This window comes from Dinoponera quadriceps, unplaced genomic scaffold, assembly GCF_001313825.1.
Source record: "Dinoponera quadriceps isolate SergipeBrazil2010 unplaced genomic scaffold, ASM131382v1 scaffold1070, whole genome shotgun sequence".
Taxonomy (NCBI): domain Eukaryota; kingdom Metazoa; phylum Arthropoda; class Insecta; order Hymenoptera; family Formicidae; genus Dinoponera; species Dinoponera quadriceps.
Genome location: NW_014555341.1, coordinates 2,381,993 through 2,397,283, shown reverse-complemented (window position 1 = coordinate 2,397,283; position 15,291 = coordinate 2,381,993). Strand labels below are relative to the sequence as shown.

Below are 15,291 nucleotides of genomic sequence, written 5' to 3'. Positions count from 1 at the left end.
CGACTTGGTAGAGCCAGCGAAATAATTCATCGAGTCATCACAGGCTCGTACTTACGCAGCTTGTAGCGTCACTAATTGCGTGATTTATTTATTATCACGACATTATTTCGCAAATAAGGCCATTAGACGAAATCTATTTTGCCGGGGACAACCATGATAGCTAACGTGTATGAATAATGAATATTCAAATTTTGATGATCTCCATAATTCATGGAGATAACATTACCCGCTATACGTTATCAGTATATTACAAATATGCTATAGCTATGTATATATATAGCACCGTATAATTCCCCGTAACTCCGTGACTCCTTCCTGCTTTAATGAAGACGTATTTCGCCGGTTAGCGCAAAATTATTTCACGACGGAATTTACCGTCTGACACTCGGCCGAGTGCAGGATTCTTCTTCGCAGACTCACTAATGGCCAGTCGATATTTCGTTGATGTTTTGAACCAATGTGTAATTGTGGTATTACGGTATTAAAATGGAAAATTAAGGGATTCCGCCACGAGTCTATTTAACAGAAGCGATCCACTTTCGAAAATTAGATTCCTCTTCCATCTGTCCGTTCCCTCTCCTTTCGTCTCTACATGCACAGACTAAGATCGCTATTTTCTGCGCGAAATTCAGCGGCTGCGTGGGAAATTTTCGAAAAATCGAATTCGCCGTCGCACCGAAACAAATTTTCGGACACTCTTCTCGGTGATATTCTAGCGCGTTACGCTCGGTCTGCGTATACTCCAACATGCGTGTGTTCGTGTAATCGCGATATTTGCAGTCTCCAGGAAAACGCAACATTTCGCAAGGCGCGGCAGCTAATTGCGAAAAATGCGCAGGAATCGAAAGTCGAGCGAAACCCTCTCTCTTTCTCTCTCTCTCGCGCTCGCTTTCGCTCTCGTATTTTCCGCGTTATCCGCTTTTCGCGTGTTTCCTCCTGTCGCGACGCGCACACATGGAAATTCGGGCGCTCGCTTTGCGGATGGAAATCGTTGGAAACGCATTTACATGCGCGAATTTTATCGCGCCTCGTAACCCTCTCCCTGCGCTCGGCTTTGACGTTGTGCTTTTTTCCTTTTCTTCTCTCTCTCTCTCGCTCCCTCCCTCCCTACCTCTTTTCCTCTCTTCCTCCCTCATTCTTTCCGGTTTTTTTTTTGGTCCGTCATTGCGATTTCATCCAGGAAAAAAGTGCCCGTCCGCTAGACACGACGAGCGTTGCCGATGGGTTATTAGTGAAAATATTTTGTGCGAACCGTCGCGGAATTTTGTCGCGGACGCGATGTATTAAATAAGAACTAGCGGACGGTATTAATCTCCGTTTAAGTAACATTCGCTAACAGATACGCGGACTCCGCGGTGGTAAAATTGCCAATTTTATAAATTGCCGCGTTTTAAACGGAATTCATCGAGATAATTATATCGACGGAGTAAATGAGGAAGCGCGGTAATGAGAATTCCAATAATAAGAATAAGAGGTCTTGTCGATCGTTATAAAATAAAAAATAAAATTAAGTGAAATGTAATCAATTAGTCATTCTCGCGAAATTATTCAGAAATATTGAACTCCTTGCTGATTTTGGATATTAATCTCATTCGGGAGAAATTTTGTCGAGCTCCACTTTTACTTATAATCTTTTTTACACTGCAAATTATCGTAATTAAATAACTCGCCGATTAAATGTCTTTAATTAGGACTTGGTCGGAACAGGATTGATTTAAAATTAACCATGGAATAAAGTTTTCACGATCTTTTTGTATTTCTGAAGTATTCAATGAGCTGGTTCAACGGGCTTTTGACTTTAATATTATGTAACTTCGTATTGAAACGAGGATCGGCGAATTTTCGCTCGATTCGTTTAATTAATGCTTTATTAAATTAGGATCACGATGGATTTGCCGTGCAATTTTCGATTAGCTTATTATTGCGGGGGTTCTCCCGGGCGTGCGATTAAATCGAGCATAAGTCTACAAGAGCCAAAGGTGCTTTTATTAAAAGCTCGACTCTATCGAAATTACGTTCGGCGCCGAAAGAAGTTTAACAGTGTTGGTGGGTTAAACGAATGGAAATTGGCTCTTCAGACGAACTAATTAATCAAGCTTTGTCCATCGGCAGTAGAAGCCACTTAATGATGCCTTTAAATTGGAATGGCCGATTAAATAAAATACCGTTTTGATGTAGTAGACTTGCATCCGGCAGTCGCGGTAAATATTTAGGCGTCGAAAATGTTTATATCGACCGCCCGGAAAATATTTATAAAACCTGCCACTCTCTCTGGTAAACCACGAGCTAAAATAATCTCTATCTTTCACCGAATTTCGCGTTATTTTCACACATGCACACTGAAATAACGATCTCGCGATTTGGCAGTCCGCGACCATCGCTTCATGCACACAATGACATGTCGATCGACGCGCGTCTGTTTTTCTCTTTCCATGAATTAAAAGTTGCCAGCCAGAGCTCGATTGCGACATCCTCGCTCCGATAGTCGTGCCGAACGAAAACTTGGCTGATATCTCGTGTCGAGACGAGATTCTACCCGCGTTTATTCGTCGCACGTGTCACCCGACGACGCGGCGCGCGCTCGAGCATAATCGAGTCGGGATAATGCAATTATCGCGTCCCTGCGCGAGAACGTACATTCTAGTAGCATTGTGTCGCTAATGGTGGCGTGCCGTCGCCTTGCGCAGATGGAATATTTTTCCAGCGGCGTGCCGATTGTGATACAACTCCGGCTGCGCTGAATATTGCATTATGCCAGTGCTCTGTATAAACAGAGCGGTGTCGCGTCGCGGGGATAATTCCGCGAATTAGGAAAACGCTTTTCCGCTGCACACATCGCGGTCACCTCTCTGGTTTTCGCCAGGTNGGGGGGGGGGGGGGGAGAGTTCGCGCGTGATTTTTGAGAACAAGCAAAAGCAGTTTTCGGATTACTATTCACTCAAGGAAGGTAGCGCTCCGTCCAAGTCACTTGCGAAGAAGCCGGCAAGAAAATTCCGCGTCGCCTCTAATCGGCGGATTAAGTGGTATGAACGCGGATGTCGCGGGGATATAGATGGAAACGGGACCTCCCGACCAACGGCGCGGCAATTTATCTTTCGCCGTACCTATTAATTCTCCCGGATTATTATCATGTTACCATCGCGCGTAAAGCCGTTGCTGAGCGTGTGTCCATCGCGTTGATCGTGCTCCCGCAATTTTCGGCACTTCTTCCGAACATAATCCCCCCCCCTCCTGCGTTCCCTTGCCCTCTCGCCCGCACTCGCCACCCCCTCGGACTGTAGTATAAATCAATATAGCGTCATGAATATTCTGCGTCGGACGCGTATCCACGGTATTATAACTTCCAATCGACGTCAGGCCGCGTTACCGTAAACGCCCGCGTCGCTGTCCCGGCAGTAAATCCTTCTACATCGTGTCCTAAAAGCCAAATCACATTACGGCGACGGGTCGCGATGGCGTCGACCTCGGAGCATTGCGGCCACTCAGCAAACATTTCTGAATTCCGAAGAAAGTACAGGCGCCCAGCGCTAATAGCAAGAGATGAATTTTCCGGCTCCGTGCCGAAAGTGTCAGCGTCGTGTACGCACGGCGTATTAAATTACCACATCCTCGCGCAGTGTTCGTCGAATCGGTCCATTTGCCCTCGTCGGACACGATGTCGTCGGGAGTATCGGCATCGGTTACATATCGATTCATGTACACGGTAAAGAAATGTCGCGTTGAATTTTACACGTTTCACATATCCCGAATGGTCCACACTCTCAAATTTTCCTGTTGACTTAACTCAAAGTGAATATGTTAAGAAATAACACAAATGGTGTGTCAACAATTTATGCAGAAACTTTAATACCTGAGCACTATATTTGTACAATTTGTAAAGCAAACTTTATGTAAATATAAGATATTTATAACGTTAACAAATGTTTGTAAACACTCGGCAGGAATTTTAATTTGTCTGAATATTCGCGCGCAGTCTTTTCCGTTTTTCTCGTTTACTTATTAATGTTAACATATTTTGCATAATTTTATTGTTTTTTCCATATCTTCGTTTTTTCTTTTATTGAGGTTAAACTTGGAAAGAAAATTTGTTAAATTCTCGCTCAAAGTCGCTTCAATCTTCAATCACGTTACGTTAACGCACGGTTATGTTGAGAATTCAACACAAAACTTTTAATAAGGACTGATATTAACACAAGAACAAAATGTTTTTTTACTGTGTGCACGTGTATATAACGTGTGTTAAATATAATAAAAAGATAACAGGAGCTATTTTTTAATACACATTCGGTGGTTCCAGGTATCGGGTAAATCGATCGATAAATACCCACTCTTAATTCCCTTGAGAAACGGTTCCTCTTTTATCACTCGACGCACCATGCGATGGTTAAAAATAACGAAAAAACGGGCAAGAATTATTTTTTAATATACATTCGATGGCTCCAAGTATCGATTAAATCGATCGATAGCAGCCTGCTCTTAATTCACCTGAGAAAACGGTTCTTCTTTTATCGCCTTCTCTTCTCCCGATACCGAGCGGAGAGAAATACCAGGCAACGATACCTCAATTCGATAACGACGTCGACTATTTACGTTTCCCTCGAAGATGTGATCGGTCTACCTGAGGCGGATGCTGCAGGTGCGCGCTCGAGGCATTAACTTCATAGTCGCGAGTGGACGTGCGACATAGGTAGGTTCTGAATCCGTATCTGCAGGAAGGCCACGTAGCGACGTAAGCGAATACCGGTCGTAAAGCCCGAGGCTAAATTGCGAGCCCATGCGATTAATGCCCGATAACGATATCCGAATTCCACGGCAGCCGCGACAAGCGGACGTGTGCGTATCACCGTCAGATAACTCGCGTGACCATCCCCCGCCCTCCCGTTACGCTCGGTACGGCCGCACGATATAGGGAGCCTCGGCGTTGATGTCTCTTTAAAGGCCAAGGATGCCGTAATTACGACATGCCGATGTGTTTACCTTCGCCGTCATGACCGCGTAAGCGCGCGCGTTCCCAGTCCGTACACTGTTCGCCAAATACGCCGACGATCGTTCCACGTGGAAAGGCTTTGGAGGAATGATCGCTGTATTCCGAGTCGAAGTTTTCGCCTATGTTAAACCTTTAACTTTACGATACAGTGGAGGAGGTAAGATAGGTCCAATTTCAATCTCTAATAATATAATAAAATAATATAATAATGTAATATAGCTCCTACTTTAACTGTGATAATGTCTTGAATTTCCGTTTCCGCTATATTAGCGTTAAATTCATTGTTGAAGACAGCATTAAAATTCAATCTGTAGAATTAAAGGTTCGAGAGAGAAGTGAAAAAATATCAGTATCATCAAAGTGGGCTTTTATCGGCCTATAGATCTAAGTCTAAGTAGGCGCAAACTATCCTCAATATCAGAGTAGCATCAAATATTACGGATTTTCGGAAATTGGAGATTCGTGAAATTAGAAGCCGCGACAACAATGTGACATTTGTATTTCATTGCACGATTTGTGTTTCCGCCGGCGGCGAGAAATCGATCGGAATTCGTTCGGAGGATTTGCGGATTCGTGAAAAGTGGCTCGTTAATTCGGGCACGGCCGGTGTGCCCTCGCGAGCAGCATTGAATTTCGGCCGGAGTGCAATTTTTCGAAAAAAAAAAAAAAAAACGAAAATGGAAAAACAGAAAAAATGATTACGGTTTAACGAGGGAGGATTTTTGCGCGAGCGGTTCGCCGCCGCTCGGCGGAAACGGCCCGGCTGATATTTACGTGTATTTACGCGATCAATATGTCGTCGGCGGGGTTCACCACGGCGGATGGAGATTACGCGCTGACTGTATTTGCAACGCGCAATTCGAATCGGCGGAGGGAAAGGCTCAGGTTATATGTGTCAGTGTGTGCGCGCGGCCCAGCGCCGTTGCGGATCCATCGATCCACGGTGCACGCCGTCGATATTACGCCATTACAAAACTGGCCGTACAAGCGGAGATAAACCCACGATAATAGCGTAACGTGCGCGATGGCGAATATTCGTATCGTATCAGCGGCCGCGTTGCCAGGCTCTCCGTACGCCACTGATCCGTCAGTTAGCGGGACTTCAATGTACGCGCGCATTGCGAACGCACGGAATTCTCTGCGTTTCGGTAACAAGCGGCGGCAAATTACGATTTAGTTATCGGCGTTACCGGCGAACAAAACGAAACACAGCGGTATTAATAATACTGGCGGTAAACGCGGATTGGCCTGGGAACGTTCGCGATCGACGTCACCCGGGCGCGCATGAAGAATCCGGTCGAAATCATGTGGGAATCAATGTTACCCGGGTTCACACGTTGATGAGAAACCTCGTCGGAATCACGACGAACTCATATCAAAATCATGTGGAAAACAATGTTCGACTTGATATTTATAAGACTTCATCACGATATCTAAAAGATACTGCGTAATGTTGGCGATCTAATTTTTATCCGGCTTATATATTCACACACAGAAAAATACATACTGCATTGAGATAAATATTATACTTGTTTCAAGTATTCCTCACAAGTTTATATATCCGCAAGTATATCATGAATTTATTATAAATATCAAATTTCAAATATTCTTTATTCGAGATAACCGTTATTTAAAAGAAGATAAGTGAAGTGAATAATTGCTTTGCTTCGTAATATATAATGTTATTAATATTTTATTATATTAATAATATTTTCTTCTGTGCACATTAAATTGATATACACTGAGAAACTCAATTAATGGAATCAAATAAATTCTTGTTTGACTGTTGGTAAACAAATTTTGTGGTTATGAGGACCAAGGTTTAGTTCTCCGAACCAAAGGTTTGGTTCTTTGAAACCTCTGAAACTTCAGAGAAACAAACCTTCGGTTTAGACAACTAAACCTTGGGTCCTTATAACCACAAAATTTGTTTGCTCATAATCAAACAAGAATTTAGTTGATTCAACTAAATGGGTTTCTCAGTAACTATTTCAACTTGGACATAATATTGACTAAGTATCCACTAAATCGTCAATAATCGACATCTAAATACTTATTTATCTAGATACCAATATCTAGATATCGGCTATATGTCGACATAATATTAACCAAATTTCATGTGTATCTGTCGTCAGTGTAGATCTTCTTTCGCATTAATGAAAAAGCTATTGGTTATCAAATCTTCCGAAATATCAATCATCGTTATCGAATCGATCACCGACTTTTGAACCCAAGCAGCGGATTTTTATTAATCGGAAGTTAAGAAGTCATTAGAACGTGGTTAAGAAATTATCGTCACTCTCGAGTCGCTTCCTGGTGCGTGTTGCGCGAACGAAATTGCCATCGAGATATCGGAGAGACAAATTTGTTCACCGTCATCGGCACAGCTTTCAACGTAATTGTCGGATTTTAACGAAGTATCGTTTAACTGACTTGACTGAGTTACGCATAGCGAAAACGTCTACGCATTAAGCACTCTGCGCGTGAATCGAATCGAAGTTTCACCTCACGCGTGTGCCAATCTTTCGTTAGCGAGCAATTTCGTCGGACAGTGTGATTTAACGTCATTACGAAGTTATATTTGAATGGCTCGATGAAAATTTAATCAAAGATGAAGACACGCCGCATATCGAGCAATGCCTCCTCGTTGGTGATGTAATCTTGTTATGTTACATGAAAATAGCGACTTCGACGCATGAGCGAAAGAGCGATTTTAATCCGGCCCCGATAAATATGTCGACAAACACCGATGAAACAACGCGCAGGAAAAGTGGATTATTAAAGCAATAAATTAAATTTTTGTTATTCCGCATGATTCATGATTGGCGCTCGCTCGTGACATTAATTCAAATTGCCAATTTAAATATGTAGCAAGGAGAATGCGATCGCACAATAATGGCGCGGTAAACTGTGTCGCGGAGGTGAAAATTGACGGATGGAAAACGCGAAAGATTGAGATCGATCAAGCGGCAAGACAATTATTTTGACGCGGGAGCTCTCACGTCAAGCTCGCCGGGATAACACGTGATCTTACGGGATAATGTCGGCGTAAACGTCAGCGTCTTTGATTGTTACACGATTATTACATCGGCGTTGATCAAGCTTGCCTCGTCGAGCGCGTAACGAGCTTAAATTTCACGCCGGTCTAATAGCTATTGTTGCGTTTCAGCCGCTAATGGAATATTTTATTAGGGACAGCGAATATTACAGATCGCCGCATGTTAATCTCGTTAAATCACGTCCATTATACGAGGTAAATAATTTCACCGCACATAACACCGTTTATAGTTAATACCGGCTAAGCATTAATACGTTTTGACCGGTAAATTACAGCGATGATTTCTCGCCGGTATCGTTGAACCGAAGGAGAACGGATCTTAAGGATACATTTGCCTATTAGTGCCGTATTTTTTAGTGACGCATCGTAGAGGCAACTCATAAATTTAATATTTGTTAAGCAAAGTTACGTTCCCATACATTTATTTCATTATCTAAATAATAAATGTTAATTTTATCGAATTTTTGTAATTACAATGACATAACTTTTGATTCAGACTCTGAATTATTGTCAAAGTGTTTTGGTGTCACTTTTAAATACAATTTTGATTAATTTGTAATTTTTTCACAATTTCTTATTATTTTGAGTTGAGCAATGTATCCTTAATTCCTTTCCTTATAATATTTCCTTTCGTTGAACTTTGCGGCTTAAGTATTAACTCTCAATATGACTACTCTTTAAATATACATATACATTTAATATATTTATTAACTATAGTAAATATGTTTAATATCTTCCGCTTTAATCCGTTCGCGCGGCTTAATGTATTTACACATACTGTGTGGCGTCATTTGATGTAATCATCAGATAATTAAACGCGCGCTGTGATATCGGTCTGCATATATGTTCGAGGAATAATTGAGTAATCATTAAGGAGAGATCGTAGTACAATCATCAATACGAAGGCATCAGTTTGAGAGCGAAGAGCGTCGTTTGCGGATATTCTATTTTTTATTTTAGAGTCGCAGCATGACGTCACGTAATTTTTCTCTTATTTAATCAGTGCTTTTGACTTGAAGAAATACGGTCAAATTATGTCCCGCAAATTTGTCGAGAAAATAAGATCAAATGTAGCGCATTACATAACGTCACCAATCAAAGACAGAATGTAGAATACTGAGATATGTTATTTCTTCCGTATTCACGCAACGGTTTACTTGAAAGCATCGCAACTAAATATTTATCGCAAACACTATTTTCTCACAGTTGCGTCGCTCCTCTAAATTTCCCTCTATTGTATATCCGCATTTCAAACTTTCCCTCAGCACTGAAATCTACCCGTGATTCTAGACGGTACATGAAATTCTACAAACTTTCGCGCACGCATGCACGGGCGAGCAAACATGGTGCAAGTTCCGAGAGTGAACATCCATCTATCCGTCAATAAGGACCGGTTAATTGATCAATCGAACGGACATAATTGCGAAAATGGAGAAACAGTATCGTAACTTCCGCGCTTCCATCATCACCGTGTTCCTTGCGATATTCAAAGCGATACGAAATATCGACACGAATTTTCCCCGGCGGGAATCGGCAGCTCGATCGGTTATTCGATCGCGATTTTGAGTGCCGATAGTTCCCTTGGATCCTTACAGTGAGAAACCATTTAGCTGATTCAAGCAAAATTTTTGCTTGGATACGGGAAGTCTTGGTTGCGAGAACCAAACCTTCTTCATTTCTCTAAGAACGTCAGAGTGGCGTGAAAATTTTGACTCAGGCAATCGTTTTGCGACGGCGACAACGACGAGGACGAAAATAATTAGTGGATGCAATTAGCAGCAGGTGACTTATGCAAATGTCGCCTTCCCCGGCTTGGCGCTTATATCATGAGCGCGATAAGGATTTGTCGACCGGAAGGACTCGGTTATTCGTATCTCGTAGGTGCTCCACTTTTCGGCCATTTACTTCGTTTTCTTCTAATCGTACCCGGAATAATCTCTCTTGAGTACGCCACCTATCGACGTCAATTCGACGAGATCGCGTTCTCCTCCGCCTCGCGAGTGAATTCCGCACGGACGGCAATTAAGAATCCGAGATCGGAAGCGGACACGGTGCTCGAGTGTTACTTCATGAAGAAGAGACCCGAAAGAGGCACTCTCGGTTTTGCTTCTCGAGCGACGAGTCGTGTTTCTCGCAGGTGTGACGCTGCACTCTCCTTTGTGCAGGACGCGTTGTTTCTTTATATAATGTGACTCAACGTCGCGAAAAAATATGTTCTTGCTGAATATCGCGGTTCTTACAATAGTACGTGCGTGAAATCCTGTTTCTAAACGCCGGTGTAGTAACTGGCGGCTGTAACGACAGGCGAACATTTAGCACACAGTTGCAACCTTCGAGTTTGCGTCACTCGAGAGAGATAATCGGCCGCCTGGTCTCGATAGTCGATCACTTAAAAATAGAGCGCCCGACTGAAAAGTACTACTGTTCCGGCCGGCAAGTCGCCGTAAAACGCCGATTTCACGGACACTGATCGGTTACTCAACGCGTGCTTTTACACCTCGCGCAAAACGACCGCTACCGTGGCGGAAAATTGTACGTTCCTCTCGAACGTTGTTGCCGCCGTCGTGCCGCTGATTTCCGAGTGAAAGTCATATCGCCGCCGTCGTACTTGTTACGCGAATGTAACCCGCTAACAAAAGTTTAGTCCCATTAAGCGGCAATTCCTTCCGTAATAAAACGATTCTCGGGGGGATTCTTGCGAGTAAGCGGCATGAGGCTGCGACACGATGTAACGTGTACCTTAAATAATAATTTAGGCGTTTCCTAAGATTTTCAGCCCGCGTCGCAACTGAAAGTCTTCCCGGGCTGCTCTTCCCTCTCTGCGAAAGTCTATGTTGAACTACACGATGTGTGAATTGGCGATGAAACGAAGTTACGCGCGAAAATTACTCGGGATTAAAATCCGACGGTCCCGATTTTGCTGGAACTGAAGAAGCGATTTTTCTCATTGATATTGAAAAAAAGGCCGAATCGAAATTTAAAAAATTCTATGTTTAGTCTTCAAGTGGAGAAAATGGAAGTAAGTTCCTACTTGTAGCATCAAATAAGCACAAATAAATGCTCCTTTAATGCCACAAAGGGAATTTCGTTCTCCAGAGTCTAAATTTTAGTTTTACATGAAGTCTTCAAGTGGAGAAAACGGCAATAACTTCCCTGTTTGTAGTCCTAAAGGAGCTCAATAGAAGACCTTTGAACACTTAATGAAATTGGACTTAAACTAGGACTTAAATTTTGACCCAGGAAACAACTACCGATTTCAAAGTCGTTTTATTATGTTTGAAGTGTGGCACGTGTACGATGATGTAGACCTTGCTCATTATGCAACGTCGCTGACACAATATGTCGATACGATGCATTGTATTTTGTATCAGCGAAATTTATATATACGCTCACGTTATGCAAGTTACACGTTCCCGCCTTGAGTTACAATGTGGAGAACGAGCGCGCGCTCGCACGTTCATTTCTTTTCCTCACGAAAAAATTGAGCGTAATATGGCAACCGTGATACTCCGGAATTCTTTTTAATCCTCGGAGCAGCTCTCTAATTCAACTCGGGAGGATATTTATTCTACGGAATCTGACTACTATGTAACTTAATCTCGCGCACCAACATCGCCGCTCGCGCTGAAGGGTGGATTGCAGTTCGCGGATCTTAAAAACTGAAGGCTCCAAAGTCGAGAATTAATTTTTCGCCCCACGACGTGACACGAAGATTCAAGTGCTCTCCTTAAAAAAGCAATGCACCTCTCTTGTGTTCTCGTTAATTTATACGTTTTATAAATAGGGGAAATGGAAGGGTAAAGTGACGATTTTAAGGTTCATCGATTTTTCTTAATTTCTGTAGTAACGTAAAAATAACGAACACTTTTTTCTGAACAGCTAAAGCTTTGCCTATCATTTGCATAAATTTGTAAAATAGATTAATTGGAGTTTTGTTTAATTTAAAATTTTTTAATATGTGTAAATTTCGTCATCTTGCCCTTGTATATGGGTAAAATGACGAAGGTTAAAAATAAATTTTTTTATACGTGCATAAAATAATTTTCATAAACTTTTATATTTGTTATCATAATATTTATGCAATATAATAAAGTGCAAATAATATAAAACGTAAGTGAAAATATTATTTACGAACAAAAAATATTTGTGACGATGCAACTTAGAGAAATCTAGACGACAAAAATAAAAACAATTATATATAATTATATTATTTTTTAAATAAAATGTACGAATACGTCATCTTGCCCGCACGTAACATTCACACATGATATTATTTCTTACTTTACACTCGCTATGTATATTTATTCTATTAAAAATATATTGCAATTTATAAATATATTATATAACAACTTTATAGAGAAAATATATGAAAATATTTACTGTTATTGTTATATAATTCTTCATAAAGAAATACTACGAATTACATATGGGGATGTTATAACTAAAATATATTTTTTATTATATTATCTACTGTCGTTGATAAATTACAGTCAAACTAAACAAGTTTTATTATCATTAAAAACCTAATGTAAGTTAAAGGCACCGTCATTTATTATTAACTTAGAAATATCAGCAAATCGTCATCTTACTTACCTATTTCGTTATCTCACCCCTTAACCTCATTTCGAACGTATGCTTTCGTGTTAGACGTCCCTTATCAGACTACGCATTGAAGATCAAGATTGAATTGAAATTTGGCCAATCAGAGCAAAGTTCAGTAAACTTCATTAAACTCAAGTTTAGTGAACTTTGCTCTAATTGGCCAAATTTCAACCTTAATCTCTGATGCGTAGTCTGATAGAGGCCTTATGTGGGTTTTCTCTCCGACGTGAAAGACACAGGAACGTCGGCGGGAGCGATCGGCGAATCGAATCGCGCAAGATGAATCTACGTTCGGAGCGGATGTTTCGAAGCGAGCAGCTTCTCATTCCGGAACGTGTTCGTTCGAGCCACGGCGTAATGACACGTTCACAAAAGCGGAACGCGCGAAAGTGCCGGAAACGGGCTTATATCATCCGGCCGAACCGGTTCGTCTATCGGGTGCGCGCGATTCTCCCGAAAAAATCCATCAGGAACTCAGCGGCGCGATGTAATCACGGCAATTAGCATCTCGTTACCATCGTGCCCGGTTCACTCCTGTCGAGTGGAAAAATGGACGGCGGCTCGTGGGGGAAAGGCGGTGATGGGGCGAGCTTCCGCGCTTATCCGCGCTTTCCGACGTTCTCGCGTGATTAAAAGTTTCGAGAGAGCCCGGCCTCACGTTGCGAAATAGCGCGTTTGCGTGCTTAAATACCGACAAGACGCCGCCAATCTTTTCTTCTCGCGTCTTCACCGACGAGCTTCACCAGCGCGAGATCCTGAGCTGATGCAATCGTCGTCTCTGGATGGTATTCTGTGAGGATTATTACGTCACCTCGTGCAAATATAGCGATTAGTTAATTATATTCTAGTTGCGCCATCATCGAATCATCAGGCGGTCACGTCGGCGATCAAATTGTCGATGTTGTTCAAATGTATACGAGTACACGTGTTGACTGTAATGAAGCGACATATACTTCGGTTGGTAGTTTCGTTTCCCGTTCGGTCGCAATTATTGATTTCAGTATAAGCAAACGGTGACTGCTGATGTAATTCCTCGCTAATGTCTAATGACCGTCGATAACGTTGAAGATACTGTATTCGATACGGCGAATTGAAGAAGTGGTATTCGCGAAAAAAGCGAATGAAGCGCGACGTATGCGTGGCTGTACGTCGCTTGATTATACATCGAACGATTATGCACTTTTAGAGCGAGACTCGTTAATTAAAAATCCTTGCTGCGGGCTGTCGGATGGCCGATCGCGAAAGTACTTGAGAAAGAAACTTTTATTAATTAATTAAAAAGCCGTATGAAAAGGATCCCGTAAAAATGTAGTTGGGACCAATTATCCGTGGACGCTAAATATATCATCGTTCATTATGATATTAATTAAATTAAAGGATTGATTTATTTAGTTTTAAGAGAAAATAGATCAATTTTTCTCTTTGTTCTTCGGAAGATCTCCGTAAGGAGGAGAATAAAAGTCGTGAAATATAAATTCTTACAAATAATGCAGAAGATATATGAGATAAATGAAGGAAAAGAGGAAGGAGAGAAATCACTAATACGTTTGCAGTGTCTGCATATAGGTGTTTTAAGATCAATGTTTTTGAATTTTCTCATTTTCTCTCGATTTCTTTGACAATTTCTCGCACTCACTGAAACCTCGAATGGAAAAATTAATTCCGTTCGCGTTGGTTGTCGATTGTTGACGATGTATTTACCGGGCCCGATCCAGTGCGATGTTTTAATGAATTCTGTAATGTCATGCCGTGCAGGAAATTCACGAGATTGAATTTCCGAGGAAAGTGGCTCTCGCGCAAAATGCAGGCGGAATACCGTCGTTAATATACGGAGTGCTCCATTTAAATGGCACACCTAAATATCCCCGTCGGTTGCGAAGAGATCCTTTAATTAAAATTCGTTCGAGGCCGTGCAAATATAAGGCGATGAGAAAAAGTGGACGAAAGAGTTTAGAGGCGCACAATGCTCGCGTAGTTCGGCAAAAAGCGTCTAATCATCACGCGGCACGAAAAACCTTTCGATCTTTTTGAACGAGTGGTTTACGAATTTATGGATGATTGATGACGACGATAATTGCGAAGTGATTCGTTTGCATTTCTGCATGAATTCGTGCGACTTTTCTATTGCACAGAGGAAAAGTTATCTTTGGTTTTAATATATATATATTTGTTTGATTCGGGTCTGTTTAATATCAAACAACATAATTTTATATCAAATATTATTTTGTTTGAGTAAAAATATTGTTTTCACTAGAATACACTATTTATTGTTCGATAGAGAAAACAGTTTTATTTAGAGGAAATAATTTACTTTGAGGGTTTCAATAAAAAAAAAATATATCATTATATATTAAATATTATTTCACTGAAACAACAAATTCTTTAATATTTTTCTAATAATGTTATTTCTTTTAAATAAATTATTGCATGTGGCATTTTATTAAATCCAAAGAAATCTTTTCCTCTGTATGTAAATTGATGTTTTAATTCTTCCACGTACTAAATTATTAATTCTAATTTTTTCTGGACGGGGAACCAGTATACTAGTTCTCTTGTTGTATTTCAGAAACTACTAGCTCGATTTTCACAAAACTCGGTACATAGGAGTTTTTGATGATATTCTTTTCGAATCTGAAATCAAAAA

At 41.2% G+C, this 15,291-nt stretch overlaps 2 protein-coding genes across 3 annotated transcripts in view; one reads left to right on the top strand and one right to left on the bottom strand.

Moving 5' to 3' along the window:
* The window catches only part of LOC106743879 (furin-like protease 1), a 293,482-nt gene that overhangs the window by 73,962 nt on the left and 204,229 nt on the right, over positions 1-15,291 (top strand). The window lies entirely within an intron of this gene.
* Positions 1-15,291, bottom strand: part of LOC106743882 (acetylcholine receptor subunit beta-like 1) — a 118,543-nt gene that overhangs the window by 101,922 nt on the left and 1,330 nt on the right. The window lies entirely within an intron of this gene.